Source organism: Marmota monax, unplaced genomic scaffold (genome assembly GCF_021218885.2).
Source record: "Marmota monax isolate L192 unplaced genomic scaffold, Marmota_monax_Labrador192_F-V1.1 WCK01_AAM20220418_F8-fsc00026, whole genome shotgun sequence".
Classification (NCBI taxonomy): domain Eukaryota; kingdom Metazoa; phylum Chordata; class Mammalia; order Rodentia; family Sciuridae; genus Marmota; species Marmota monax.
The window spans coordinates 12507231-12521829 of NW_026693108.1; the positions used below are offsets into that span (position 1 = coordinate 12507231).

Below are 14599 nucleotides of genomic sequence, written 5' to 3' on the forward strand. Positions count from 1 at the left end.
AAGCACCAGCTTGAGCCAAGTGAGCATGTGTCTCCTCCCTGCAGGTCTGGGAACACAAGGCCAGCCTGAGTCAGCCGCCTGCTAGGCAGCGCTCCGCAGCGATAACGCTACAAGGCATCAATCACCCGCGACGGAACCAGCCTGGGAAGAGAGCCCGGGGCCTGTGAGATCCTGGCCATGTGGACGTCTGCAGAGCTGAGGGAGAGGACTCAGGAGGGAAAGGCTCATCCATGTGGGATCCGAACTGTGATAAGCCAGGAGCAGGGAGAAGGAAGAGACGGTGCTCCTCGGCCGGAGTTACGTGGGGAGGGCTGCGGGAATGACCTGGACTGCATTAGGTCAGCCTGGACAAGTGCCACCAACCGAGGCAGAGCAGAAACCAGGCCCAGGTGGGTCAAAGGGCAACAAAAGGACCATACTCTTTCCCCAGCAGTGGCCCTCCAGAGGGTCACATCTGTAACCCCCATCTTCCCCTCAAACCACCTCTCTGCACCCCGCACCTGGTCCTCCCTGAAATCAGGGCTGGTTCCTGAGGACACTTGCACGTTGAACAGCTGGGGGAAGGGATCTGGTTTAAATGATGAATGTCTGGTCTGCAGTGTGCTCCCAGTAGGTGGGATGCAAGGATACTGACTCCGCGCGGCACCTGCTGAGGCTTTCAGGCCTGCTATGTCCATTCACTGGCTTCCTTACAAGTCCACAGGTGGGCGGAGCAACGGCAGAAACTGCAGGTGTGGAGGTTCAAGGTGTGGGCAGGTTTGGCTTCCCTGACGCCTCAGCAGATGGCTGCCATCTCACCTTGTCCTCATTCACCTTTCCTCTGTGTGCACGTTGTGGAGTCTGCGTCCAAATCACCCCTTAGGAGGACACAGAGCTGCTTAGGACCTGCCCTAATGGCTTCATTTAACTTAGTCATCTTGCTAAAGACCCTCCAAACACACTCACATCCTGAGCCACTGGGAGATGGGGCTTCAAAGGTGAATTCTGGGGTCCACACAGTCCAGCCATGGCGCTGGCCTCCTGCAATCCGGTCTCAGTGCAGAGTTCTAGGCCGTGCTTCACCGCACCTGCATCTGCTGTCAGCGTCCGTGTTTCCTCCCATCCCTCAGGAATGCTACTCCCCCCGACATGGGATGTGAGCTGGGAAGAAATGCTCTCGTGCCTGTGTATCCAAGGCAGGGCACGACTAATCGCTGTCCCTACGGTTCTCTTCTTTCCCTAAATACCTTCCCGCCCCCTCCATTATTTTGGTGGGTGACATCTTAGGTGGATGTTGTAGGCAACTGAATGTTCGAGGTGTTTTGGAAAGGGTCTTATTAAAAGAGTCAGCCATGTGAACTCAGATTGGGGGCGGGATAGGGACCAACATTTCTTGAGCACCTACTGTGTGCTAGTCACTGAATAGATGCTTTGCATATTCTCTTTTGATATCCACAACAGTGTGGTCCCTTTGCTTATAAAGTAAGTCAAATTCAGAGAGTTTATGTCAGTTGCTCAAGGTCACACAGCTGGAATTTGGTCACACAGCTAGAATCTGACATTGAGTTCAGCTGAATTCAAAAATGTGTCTTTTCTACAACATAATAGGCAAAGGTACAGGACTCCACACATGCTGGGCTCTCCTCTTCTTATTTGGTTCTCACTTAAAATTAAAAACTTTTCTTTTTTTAGAGAAAGCTCTCCTCCCTTAAAACTCTTCTTGTTAAAAAAACAACAACAAAAAAAAACATATTCAACTAAAAATTCCCATCAATAACTACAAATTGGTTATAGAAGATCATTCAATGTTTAGAATTCATTGGAACCAATTAGTATTTCTTCAGGCTATGCCCTAGAAGAAGAAATGGCTTTACTTTGAATTTTTTGTTTGTAATGATATGTTCAAATGTAGAATTTTACATTATTTTATTAATTGTACATTTGGTTACATGTAGAAGACATGTTAAATGTGACTTAAAAAAAAACAAAACAAAACAAAACCTATTACTTTGTAGAGATTTTTGTTTTCTGTTTTAGTTCCAGGGATTGAATCCAGGCGCACTTAAACACTGAGCCATATCACCAGTCCTTTTTATTTTATTTTACTTTTTTAGAGACAGGAGTTTGCTAAGTTGCTTAGAGCCTTACTAAGTTGTCAAGGTTGGCCTTGCACTAGTGATCCTCCTATTTCGGCCTCCCGAGCCACTGGGATTACAGGCGTGCACCTCCAACCCCTGCAGAGATTTCTACTTCTGGTCAAAAGAGTAATAAAGACCAGATTTATTTTCCAACATGAAACAATAAAAAAAAAAAAAGAAAACATAACACAACAGACCCGATGATATGAGACACCAGATCAGGAGAATCCGCGATCTCTGAGACAGGAAAATAACGCCAGGATCCCACCATGGCCCCACCTGCTTCCTGGCTGTGCGTGGGGAGGAGCACGGCCTGGCAAAGCCTGGGAGCTGCTGGGCGGGAGCTGAGAGCTTGGCAGGACCAAGGCTGCGTGAAGGCACAGGACAGAGAACCAGAAAGCAGGGAGGTGCCCTGAGAGAGAAGTTAGGGTGGCCACAGTCAGGGCTCGGAAAAACTCACACGAAACTGTCAGAGGTCACAGCGTCTGGTGCTCATGGAGAGCAGGAATGCCACCTATTCCCAACATCCAGACAGGCAAACCTGTGACTCATGGGCCGTCAGAGCGCTGAAGAGTCCTGCCCTCCCAGCCAGGAAACAGTGAGCCCTGGACGGTGCAGTGGCGTCCTAACACGTCTTAAAAGCCAAATCGTTTTTAAATAACTTAATTGCATCCTGGAACACAAGCAATGAAATGTGGAGGATGCAACCAACAACACAAAGTTCATATTTATCATCTAATTTAAAAAAAAAAAAAACCAGCTACAAAGAAGAAATATGACCTATAATAAGACCAAAAAAAGAGTCAATCAAAACTCACACAGATGGCAGAATCAGCAGAGAAGGACACTGAAAGAAGTATTATAACCGTATTCCGTATATTTAAAAATTTGAGATCTGGGAGATAAAGGCAAGACACAAGCTAACCTTCTAGAGTGAACAGCAGGCGTGTGAGGTGAGCAGTACACAGAGCGATCAGCAGCAGACCAGGCATCGCAGAAGAAAATGAAGCAGCCCAGAAAGGATCCACAATGAAACCCTGAGCATCAGAGAGGGAAGAACAAGCCAGCACCCCACGGGAGGCCTGACCGGGCACGTGGAGCGCCCCAAGGAGAGGAGACACGGCGAGAGAAAAGGAGAGAAACACAGCAGAAGAGACACTGGTAAGTTCTTTTCCAAATGTGATTTAAACTAGACCTCACAGGATCAGGGAGCCTGGCAAACCCAAGCAGAAGAGCCACAAAGAAAACTGCACAGAGGCTTATCAGATGCAAACTGCTCAAAACCAGTGACGAAATCCTAAGATCATCCAGAGCGGGAGAAAAGGGACACTTGACGTACCAAGGACCAAAGATAACAGGAGATTTACTGTAGAAACAACACCAGGGAGAACACACTAGTGGTAAGTTTTTTAAGGTACTGAAGGGAAGAAAAGAGCCCAACGCGACAACCTCAGCCTACGATTTTATACCCATCAAAACTGTCTTTCAAAACAGAAGCAGATAAAAAGACTTTCAAACACACCAAAGCTGAGAGAACTCACCACCAGCAGACGCCACGTAATAAGAAATGTTAGCCTCTCAAACAGGAAGAAAGTAATCCCAGATGGAAATCTGTGCCCACATAGAGGAAAGGAAAGCACTAGAAATGGAAACCATGTGGGTAGATACACAAGAGGTTTGGAAGATTGTTTTTATTATTTAAACCTCTATAAAACATAATTGACTGATACACAAAAATAATACCAATGTAGTATGGGTTCACATAAAACCAAAATGCATGACAATAATAGCCAAAAGATCAGGGGGTGGTGAAGTAGAGCTATACTCTGGTTTTTATGCTACATGTAGGGTGGAATGATATTCATTGTAAACACGTTGTGATAAGTCAAAGATGTGCACTATAAACTATAAAGCAGCCACAAAAATGATAATCAACGATTCATAGCAAATAAAACAACAGAGAAAATAAAATGGAATCATCAAAAATTTCCAGTTAATTCTAGATGCAGTGGTGAACGCTACTCAGCTACTCAGGAGGCTGAGCAGGAGGATCACAAGTTTGAGTCGAGCCTGGACAACTTAACAACACCTTGTCTCAAAATAAAAAGGGCTGGGCATGTAGCTTGGTGGCCCTCTGCTTGCCTGGTATGTGCAAGGTCACTGGGTTCAGTTCTCAGAACCACAAACAAACAATCAAAAGGTGAGAAAATGGATAGACAAAAAGAAAGATCAGTCTGAACCCTACCACAGTCACATTGTGAATGTGATCTAAACACCCCTCAAAAGACATGGACTGTCAGATTGGATTAAAACAACAACAAAAAGGCAAGACCCAACTCTGCACTGCCTATAAGAACATTGCAAATGTAAAGACACAAATATGGGGCTGGGGCTGTAACACAGTGTAGAGAGTGTGCTTAGCGTGCATGACAACCCGGGTTAAAACCCTAGGATCAAAATAAATACATACGGCCATAAAGGCACAAGTAGGTTAAACAAAAAAGAGTAGGAAAAGGTGTACCATGCTAATGTTAGTGGCAAACTGAAGTGGCTGTATTAGTGTTACACACAGTAGAACCAGAACAAAGACTACTGCTAGGGTTAATGATAAAGGAGTCAATTAGTTGAGAAACTGACAAATCTAAATATTTATACTCTGAAGAGAATTTCAAATATATGACGGAGAAACCTATCAGAATGCAAGAAGAAAGAGACAAATTCATAGTTATGGTAGAGATTTTTAATACCCTCTCTTACTCTTTGATAGCACCAGTAGGCAGAAACTAAGCAAGGACAGAGAAGCTCTGACTCTGTCAGCCACCGTGATCCAATCGACACACGTGGAATCCTCTATCCAACGCAGCGCGGTACACAGTCATGCACTGATTGACAGTGGGGATCTGCTCTGGGAAGTGCCCTGCTGCAGGAAAATCCGAGTGTACCTAAACAGACCCGGACTGCACAGGTCCGTCACTCACCACGCCCTTGACCCAACCAAGACGCGTGGTAAACAAGAGACCAACAGGCTGTTGCTGGGGTAACAGGGCTCACTGTTTTACTGTTTTTTTTTTTTTTTTTTTTTCCTGTTAAGAGGGAGGATACTTTAAAATAATGATTAAAAATATAGTAAGCAAACCAATAACAGCTGCTTATTACCGTTGTCAAGCATCAGGCTCTGTTGATAAAACTACATGTTATACTTTATTTTTGCAGCACTCAGAATTTACCACCAAGGTGTCTTCCCAGTCCTGTTTTATTTTTTATTTTAAAATAGGGTTTCACTAAGTTGCTGAGGCTGGCCTTGAACTTGTGATCCTTCAGCCTCAGGCCCAGGACACCAGGATTACAGACCCACTGTGCCACTGTGCCCGACTGCTGCTTCTTCCTCTGTCTTTTTCTCCTTCTCCTTCTCTCTTTCCCTGCTTCTTCTCCTCCTCTTCTTTTTTTGTAACACTGGGTTCGGGGATCAAACCTGTGGCTTCATGCACGTTAGTTAGGACAGTGCTCCAACACTGAGTTACACCCCCAGCCCCTTTCTCTACTTTGAGACAGAGGTTCACTAGGTTGCCCACTGGCCTTGAGACCTTCCTGCCTCGGGTGCCCAAGTGGCTGGGATTGTAGGTGTGAGCCACTGTGCCTGGGTGTGCTCTCCCTTAACACCGCTGGCAGTGCAGTAGGCTTGTTTATACTGGCATCGCCGTGAATATGTGAGGAACGCACTGTACACCACACGGGAATTTTTGGCTTCACTATAATCTTATGGAACAACTTGTCCATCATTATGGAAACGTCTTCACATGGTACAAGTCTGTAATTCTTCTCAGGTATACATAAACTACTTGCCAAACTTGTCACACACTAGGCTGTTAGATAAAGAGCAGCAAAATATTTTAAAAGCTTCCCATCATACCAAGTGCCATAGCATTAAATAAAAAATCCATAATAGAAAGATTTGTGGAAAATCCTCAGACATTTGGAAATGAAATAACGTTCACCCAGATAAAGAATACAGCAAAGGGAAATTTGGAATTATCTTAAACTGAATGAAAATGAAAAAAACAGAAATTTGCAGAATGCCATGAAAACCCTATTAATTTAGAAATGGTCCTCTCTTAGTCTAGAATTTATATGTACTCCACCACGAAGAGATCACTGTTAGCACCTCAGTGAAGCGATTGAACTTGTGATCCTTGCAAACCTCCCCTGAGGGCTTATGGAACCACCACGGGGTCCTGCTCCCAGAGCTCCTAGTGGGGAGGGGCCTGAGGATGGGCACTCCTAGCCAGCTCCCTGCCCATGCTGGTGCTGCTTGCTGCTCCAGGGACCACACTGAAGAACTGGCACCTCTGGGCACATATGTCCTGACCTCTTCTTAGGTGTGAAGTGGGAGTGGGGTGTAATGTACAGACAGTTCTTAAAAAATTTTTTTATTTATATATGACAGCGGAATGCATTACAATTCTTATTACACATATAGAGCACAATTTTTCCAACCTCTGGTTGTATACAAAGGATATTCACACCAATTCGTGTCTTCGTTCCTGTACTTTGGATAATAATGATCATCACAACAGTTACTTTTTAAAAACCAAAATGAGAAGGCGTGCAGCTCAGTGGTACAGCATTTGCTTTGCATGCTCGAGGTTCTAGGTTCCATTCCCAGCACTGGGGTGGTGGGGGAACCCCAAAATGAGTTCAGATTGTTTTATAATCTTCTTTCCACACCAATCATGTTTACCTTTCCATTTTGTAAACTTTCTTCACATCAAATACTCAGACTATATTCAAATTCCTCCCATTGACTGAAGAATGTCCTTCCTGATAGTCTGTCAAAACTAGTGTCCATCCAGGACCATGCCCGACATAACAGCTCATTATGCTCATAAGTCCCTTTCAAACCAGCCGAGAACCCACACTTCCCCTGCCCCTGCTGCCAACGACACCGGCATGTTAAAAGAATCCATGAACAAAACTTGAACTAAAAAATTAGATGATATATTTTTATTTACAAGGAAAGTCTTAAGTACAAGAGAAATTAAAGACAGATCTGTAAACTAAAGCACAAAATCAAATAAGGTACAAACTATGCCTAGGTATTTGCGTATCAATTTGTTAAGCAGGATTGGATATCCCAGATGTATGCACAGGAAAGTTCTGGAAGAAAGCTTAGACTTAATATTACAAGCTGTGTCTGGGGTCTGAGGGAGCCATCACCTGCAGGGAAATGTTAACCCTGGGCTCTCTGTTTTAAGAAGGGCTCAGACAAGGACCTCAGGCATTGCAGGAGTAAAACAGGAACTACCCAGTTTTACCTATTTTTAAATCATTTGTTAACATTCATTACCTTTGAAAAATACATTTCAAAGGATGTCACTTGGCTATCACGGCTACTTATTTTTTTTCTTTTTTGTATGACGTAAGAAGACTTAACAGGAGATCTACCCTCCTAACAGATTTTAAAGTGTGTGGTACTTGTTTGAGGGGAGCTCTGCCTTTCTGGGGATCTGCCTCATCAACTCAGCCACCGTCACATGATGCTGATCTGCATGGTAACCAACACCCGACACCCTCACTTCTGCTAGCTTCCAGAATGTTCCGGCTGCCCCTGGTCCTGCAATATTCTTCATCTTTACACCTGGGCCATTCCTCAGAGCCTCTTCTCCCCTCATATGTCCTCAGTTAGACCCCAGGGAGGAAGTGAGGTCAGAGATTGTGAGTGTGCATAAATTAAGAGAACAGCAAGGGACACCAGTCACCAAGTAGCCACAGCTTCCATGACCTTGAAAGCACACCTGCAGCTGGTAACACTTTCCTCTCTGCCCAAAGGAGCACAGAAAATGAATGACTCTTCCCGAGTTTGCCTGTATTTATTTATAAGAAACCAGAGTTATCTTATCAGACCCATGAGCAATGCTGTTAATTAAAAATTGGATTGCCAGGCACGGTGGTGCACACCTGTAATCCCAGTGGCTCGGGAGGCTCAGGCAGAAAGATTACAAGTTCAAAGCCAGCCTCTGCAACTTAGCGAGGCCCTGTGCAAAACCCTGTGTTAAAATAAAAAATAAAAGGGTTGGGGATGTGACTCAGTGGTTAAGTGCCCCAGGGTTCAATCCCCAACACTGCCCCCCACCAAATTGGCGGGCTGGCCTTAGGGGCTTCTGAGTTGGAACACAAGAATCGAATAATGGAATTAAGGAGGTATCTACCATGTACCACGAGCCCCGCTCAGATCATCACTGTAAAGCACTTGAATGAATCCTTACGATACCTATGTAAATTGGTCATTTATTACTCTCATTTTCAGATAAAGTAAAAAATCAAGAAAGTTAGGAATCTGCCTGGCTGCTCAGTGACTAAGTGAATGTGAAGACACAGTCACAGGTCACAATGCAGAACTCTTCCAGTCTCCTCGCCAGGCAGGCGAGATGAATGCTTCTCTCGTGGCTGAGATGATCTCGGCGGGGAATGTCTGCGTGGCTCTTGGAGATGCAGACATTGATGGAAAGGTGGCAGAGAACATATGCTTTGGCTGAGATAGCCTGAGTGTCCATCAAGGCCACACACTTCATTATTAAGGGTGGGCGGGTGCTTCTCTGAAGTTGCTCTCTGCAAAATGTGGACATCAGGATGCCTCCCTCAGAGGAATACCATCAGGCAGATTGGCAAACCAGGCCACAGGAGCCAAACCTGTTTTGGTAATGCTTAGAAATAAAGGTTGGCTTTCACATTTGTAAGTGCTTTTTAAAAAATCCAAAGAATAACATTTTGTGACATATAAAAACTATATGAAATCCAATTTTCTGCGGCCCTAAATGAAGTCTTATTAGAATGCAGCCCACTCCTTCCCTTCCACCTTGTCTCTGGCTGCTATTGTCCTACGAGGGCAGAGGTGTCCTGAGGCCTCTCCCCTTGGCCACACTCTAGTCTGGCTCCACGGAGCTCTCTCTCCTCTCCTTGGACTCAACTTCAGGCTTCTGTGTCTGGTTTTCATCAAGAATCCCACCAGGTCGGTTTAGACAGAATTCTCTGATTTGTTCCCTGAGTTCATCCCTAAAACAACTCAATGGGTTTCTGGCCCTCAGCCCTTTCACCAATTAGCTGGTGTATTAAATACAGGTCTTGATTCCTAGGATCAATAGCATTTCTGGCACAAAAAGTCCAATCCATTAAAGAAAAAAAAAAAAGAGCTGATTAAAAGACTTTTCTGTTCTGTGGAGTAATTCCGTAGGGACAGCTTCCTGGACCCAAGGACAACAGCAGGCCCAACTTGCTGTAGACACAGCAACACCCTCTGCAGCCTGGCAAGGCACAGGATGAGTCTAATCAGGGCAGAGCACAATTGATTATCTAATAATCACCACTGGCTTACTGCAACCTTGAGAAACACATCTTAGACTGGAAAGTGCTTATATTTTCCTTAAACTTCCTCAGATCCTTCCTAGGAAAAATGCTCTGGGTAGGGGTGTGGCTCAGTGGCAGGGTGCATGCCAGGCAAAGCAGGAAGACCCTGGTTTTGAACCCAGCACTGCCAACAAAGCGGGGCTGGGGGTGGGGATGCTCTGACTTCAGTTCTTCTAGGAACAGAAAGGATGAGGCGAGGGAGAGAGGCTGAGCCAGAAGTCAAGTTGCCCAATTCGACAACGTACCACCTGGGACTCGCTCGCACCTATCACACTCACAGAAATGGGCAGAACCTGCAAGGTGGCCTCACACCTGGGCAGCACAGGAGCAGCCCCTGCGTGGAGCCTGGCAAAGATAACGGTCACATGGTGTTACACATCAGGGTGACGGCACACACGTGGTCCCTGCAGCACTGCCCACAGGGGAGAAGCAGGCAAGTGTCCATCAACAGATGACTGGGCACACACATGCAGTGTGTGCATAGTGGAAATATCACTCAGTGTTAAAGAGAGTGGAAGCCTGTCATATAAACAAACCTTGAGGCACCCCGCTGAGTAAAATGTGCCAGTCACAGAAGGGCAGATACTGCAAGACTCCAGGGACATGAGGGGTTAAATTCTTAGAAATAGAGTGGTGGGTGCCGGGGATGGAAGGAGGGAAACGGGGAGCTCAGCAGGTGCAGAGTGGCAGGTTGCGTGATGGACAGGTTCTGGAGACGGGCTCACAGCACTGTGCTCTTGGCCAACACCACTACCCTGTATGCGTGAAGCGGCAAGATGGCAGAGTTCCTGTGGTCTGGATAACCATGAGGATGGATAACTCATGCTTTCTGAACTCCTTACCAAGCCCCATACACTGGGCTCCCAGGCGAACAGATACTATTTCATGCGATCCTTCCAGAAGCTGCCCGAGCCGGGCACTGTTTCTCCCATTTTACTAAGTGAGGCTCAGTGGGCTGAAGCAATACAGCCCAGTTGCCTGCTACTAAGAGGCTCCCAGCAAGGTCAGCGCCAGCAATCTGACCACAGTGTAATTTCAACTGCTTTGTTATATCACCTGGCTAAAAGGTGGCACTTCCCAGCATCCCGGGTGGAGGTGCAAATATCGCATTCCCAAGCAAATTTGTCTGGGCAGAGGGAAAACACAACTAGTGTTTGTTACTCCCACACGTGAGCTGTTCTTCCTCAGTTTATCTGGTCAAGACTGGTCATGAGAAACTCCCAACCAGATCCCATCAGCCCACCTCTGCATTTGGCCATGGGGTCTGCTGCAGTGTGCATTTTGGGGTAAATTTTCATGGAACACACACCTATATCCCCACACATGGCACACGTTACAACTGTAAAGCTCACTGAATTTTCACAAATGGATTGCACCCACAGAACAGCACCCAGGTCAGGAAACACAGATAGGACCCCAGCTGTACCCCTTCTAGTAAGTACACTGTCCCCTCTAATGTCACAGATCCATACTCCAAAAACAACTTGTTTTTCCAATTAAATGAAATCAGCTCTCAGGTTGGGATTCCAGAATTGACACACAGTAAAACACAGAGACCAGGTCAAAAATGGAATGGCAACCAAGAGCACAGGCCTGAACCCCCTCGACCAGGGACCGTAGACTTCGCAAAGACTTAATCTCTTAAAGAATGGGATTCCTCATAAAAATTTAAAAAAAAAAGAGAGAGAGAGAGAGGAAGAGAGAGAAAAGGGCTTTGAATTTCACCAGTGAAACACCAAGAGTAACCTAGTTAATGGCCATTCACTCTCTCAGACAGTGTTGACAAACTACAGCTTCCCACTTGATCAAGTTTGGAACATAGCTATGCCCAATCCTTTCCACATTGCCTATGGTTGCTCGTACTCTACGGCAACAGATTTAAATAGCTACTGCTGAGATCTTGTGGCTGCAGAGCCCTTAGATTATTATATATATGGTATTTTCTATGTGGCTCTTTCTAAAAAGTTTTCTGATGCCCATTCTATAATATAAATTCCATGAGAAAAGGGACTGGGTCATGTTTGAGCCCCTGGGACTATATCACTCTGGCATGTGGTAAATGGCCATGGGTTGGCTCACAGATTCAAAAAAATTTTTTTTAGTTGTAGATGGACATAATACCTTTATTTTAGTTATTGTGTGGTTCCAAGGATCAAACCCAGGGTTTCACACATGCTAGGCAAGCGCTCTCCCACTGAACTATAACCCCAGCACTGGCTCACATATTTTTTATTATTGGTATAAATTTTTTGGTGGGATTGAACCCAGGGCCTGCACGGATTCTACCACTGAGCTACATCCCCAGTCCTGCATTTTTATTTATAGTACATGTGGAAAATAAACACCTCTTTCTTTAAGTCATTAATGGGGTTTTCTTTATTCTACAGTTAAGCCCATTCCTAAGCAATATCATAAACCATAAAAATCAAGTCTGATAAAAACTTGATAAAAGTCAGCCTAGGAAAAGAGAAGCACCCGCCGTGGCTGGCAGAAAAGGGCCTGAACCTGGAGTCAGGAGAACACAGTTAGAGCCCAGGTCTGCCTACTCGAGGCCCAGGTGGGGAACAGTCCCTAGACTCAGAACCCTGAGCTGCAAAGTGCAGATGTCAGTAGAGACTTCGGGTTGGAAAGGCAGCGTCCCCTGGATGGAACAGACAGACTGGAACAGGAAAGCCCTCGGAGCTGGAGTGACGCCGGCAGGCATGTAGCAGGCTTGTCGGAAATAAGCAGATAACATGGCTTCGGAAGTTTTGAAAACTATTATTTCAATATAAAATAAGCTTATGAAGCAATGTTCTGAATGACATCCACCTGCCACGTGGTGATGGTTTGTGGTCCTCTCTTCCCAAGCTAATGAATGGAAACCACGCCCCTCTTGCCACCTGACACATCAGCTCACGTTTCTCCCACAGTGTCACGTGATGAAGCCCAGATCAGCTGTCAGGTGAAGGGGGGAATGCAGACTTAGATCTGACAGGTCTGCTGCGGTCTGCGGCGACCATCTGCGGCTTCAGGAGAAGACGGGGTGGGAGTCAGGCAAGCCAAGATTCGTGGAACATGCTGGAAAGCGACGGAGCGTTTGGAGGTGATCACAGTAGAGAAGACACAACCTGCAGTTGCTTTTAGATGCATGAGACTGGCTCTGCCCCGCTGGCTCCGGGCAAACTTGGGGCAGGAGTCAGTGCCTTCCTCTGCCTGCTCCGTCCTTGGAGGCTCTCTCCCCCACATCTGGACCCTTCCCCCTCTACTGTCTGCACCTCCTTTGAGGGCTGTGCCTTCTCCTCCCTCGGCCCCTTCTCCTCACCTTCCCTCCCATCCAGTTTCAGAGTATCGATCGATATTCACAAGGATCCCAAGATTCCAGAGCCTGACTTCTGCTCGGTTTCTTTCCTGTCCTCTACCAGGAGACCGCCTTCTGGTCCCGCCCATCAGACACCGCCACCAGCCAGCCTCCCGCTGCCCGTATCTGACAAGGCTCGTCATCTTCCCCTGGGCAGGGTCTTCCCTCCAGCTCTCCTTCTCCAGCAAGGGCCACTGTGATCCAGACAGTGAAGGCCACAGCCGAGCTGCCCTGAGCCCAATCACCCAACCAGTGGTGCCCTCAACCACATCCTCCCTCGGCCTCGGCCTCTGGAACCCATCCCCCACCCTCCGTGCTCCCTGCCTCTGGCCAGTCCACCTCCTGCCTAATGGCGGTGTGTCCTGCAGGTCTCTGGGCTGCAGTCTCGTCCTATTCCAATCTGGCTACTGTGGTCTTTCTAGAGCAAATCAGACCACACCACTTCCCTCTGGAGTACAGGAACAGCTTCACTGGCCTGTTACCTGGGTGGCCCCTGACTACAGGCAACCACTGTCCATTACAAAGGCCCCTCTACACGCGGCTACCGAGCACAGCAAATCCTACCAGGCTGAAGGGAGAGGCTGAAGTGTCGAATGCACACCAGACTTAATAGGAAGACACCTTACTCGTAGTTATACTGATTACGGATAAAATGGTATATGCTGTTAGATATGTTTTAAAATTAATTTCAACTGATTTGTTTAAGCCTTTTTGAATATAGCTACCAGAAAAGTTAAAATTATGTAGGCGGTTCCTGTCCTATTGGACAGTAATGGCACAGAAAGCCCTTGCCCCCTGGCCCCCTGCCCACCTTTCCATGTCACCATCTTTGCCATTGCCCGTTCCCAACCCCTCAACTCTGCCTTGTCTGCAGGTTCCTGAAGAGGCCACTTGATTTCTGGTATTTGTCCATGAGGTGCTCCTCTCCCTGGAACATTCTGGTAGGTCAGGCCCTCGGGCTCCTGGACCTCGGTTTGGTAATACTGGGAAGGATTTCCTGAACACAATGTCTGCTGCCCCCACTGCCCAGCAGCCCTCCATGACACCTGTCCCATGCCCCTGTGGCCTGTGACTCAGCCTGGAGCACAGGTTCCCTGCACCTTGCTCATCACTGGATGCCAGGAGGGTGACTAGACCAGGTCCCCGCACCTTGCTCATCACTGGATGCCAGGAGGGTGACTGGGACCAGGTCCTCGGTGCGTGGGAAAGAATCACCAGAAGCAGAGCCAGGGACCTTACAGCCTGCAAAGGAAGGTGACTGACAAACAGTGGACCAGGACACAGCCTCCAGAAAGTGCCGTCACACAAGGCAGGTAAAAATAGCAGGAAACCGTACTCTAAATGTTGGACTCAGAACAGTGAGATTTGTTTTCCAAAGGACAATCTGATTTATTTAGCAACTTTAAAATGGTTGGACCTATAGGTTGGGCAATGCCAGGCCTCTGGACTTGAACCTATAGAAATCTTGCAATAATATGTTCCCTGTGGCTTCATTTTTAATAGCTTCAAAAAAAAAGAAGGAAAGAAAAAGAAAAAAAAAAAGCAAAGCTGTGAATCCCGGACACTGGAAGTTGCAAATTATATGTGCAGCTGTGAAAAAGAAGGAAGGGCGCTGGACATGCTGAGAAGGAAATCTCCCCTGCCAGTGAGGGGAGTGCAGGTCACTGTCGATTGTTTCCTCACATCTGTGCATTGTAAAGATAAGGATGTTCCCAGGCGGGAGGGACAGCTCACCTCGTGT

General features: G+C 46.7%; 1 protein-coding gene across 8 annotated transcripts in view; it reads right to left on the reverse strand.

Moving 5' to 3' along the window:
- The window catches only part of Farp1 (FERM, ARH/RhoGEF and pleckstrin domain protein 1), a 259842-nt gene that overhangs the window by 83856 nt on the left and 161387 nt on the right, over positions 1 to 14599 (reverse strand). The gene's annotated exons all lie outside the window — the stretch shown is intronic.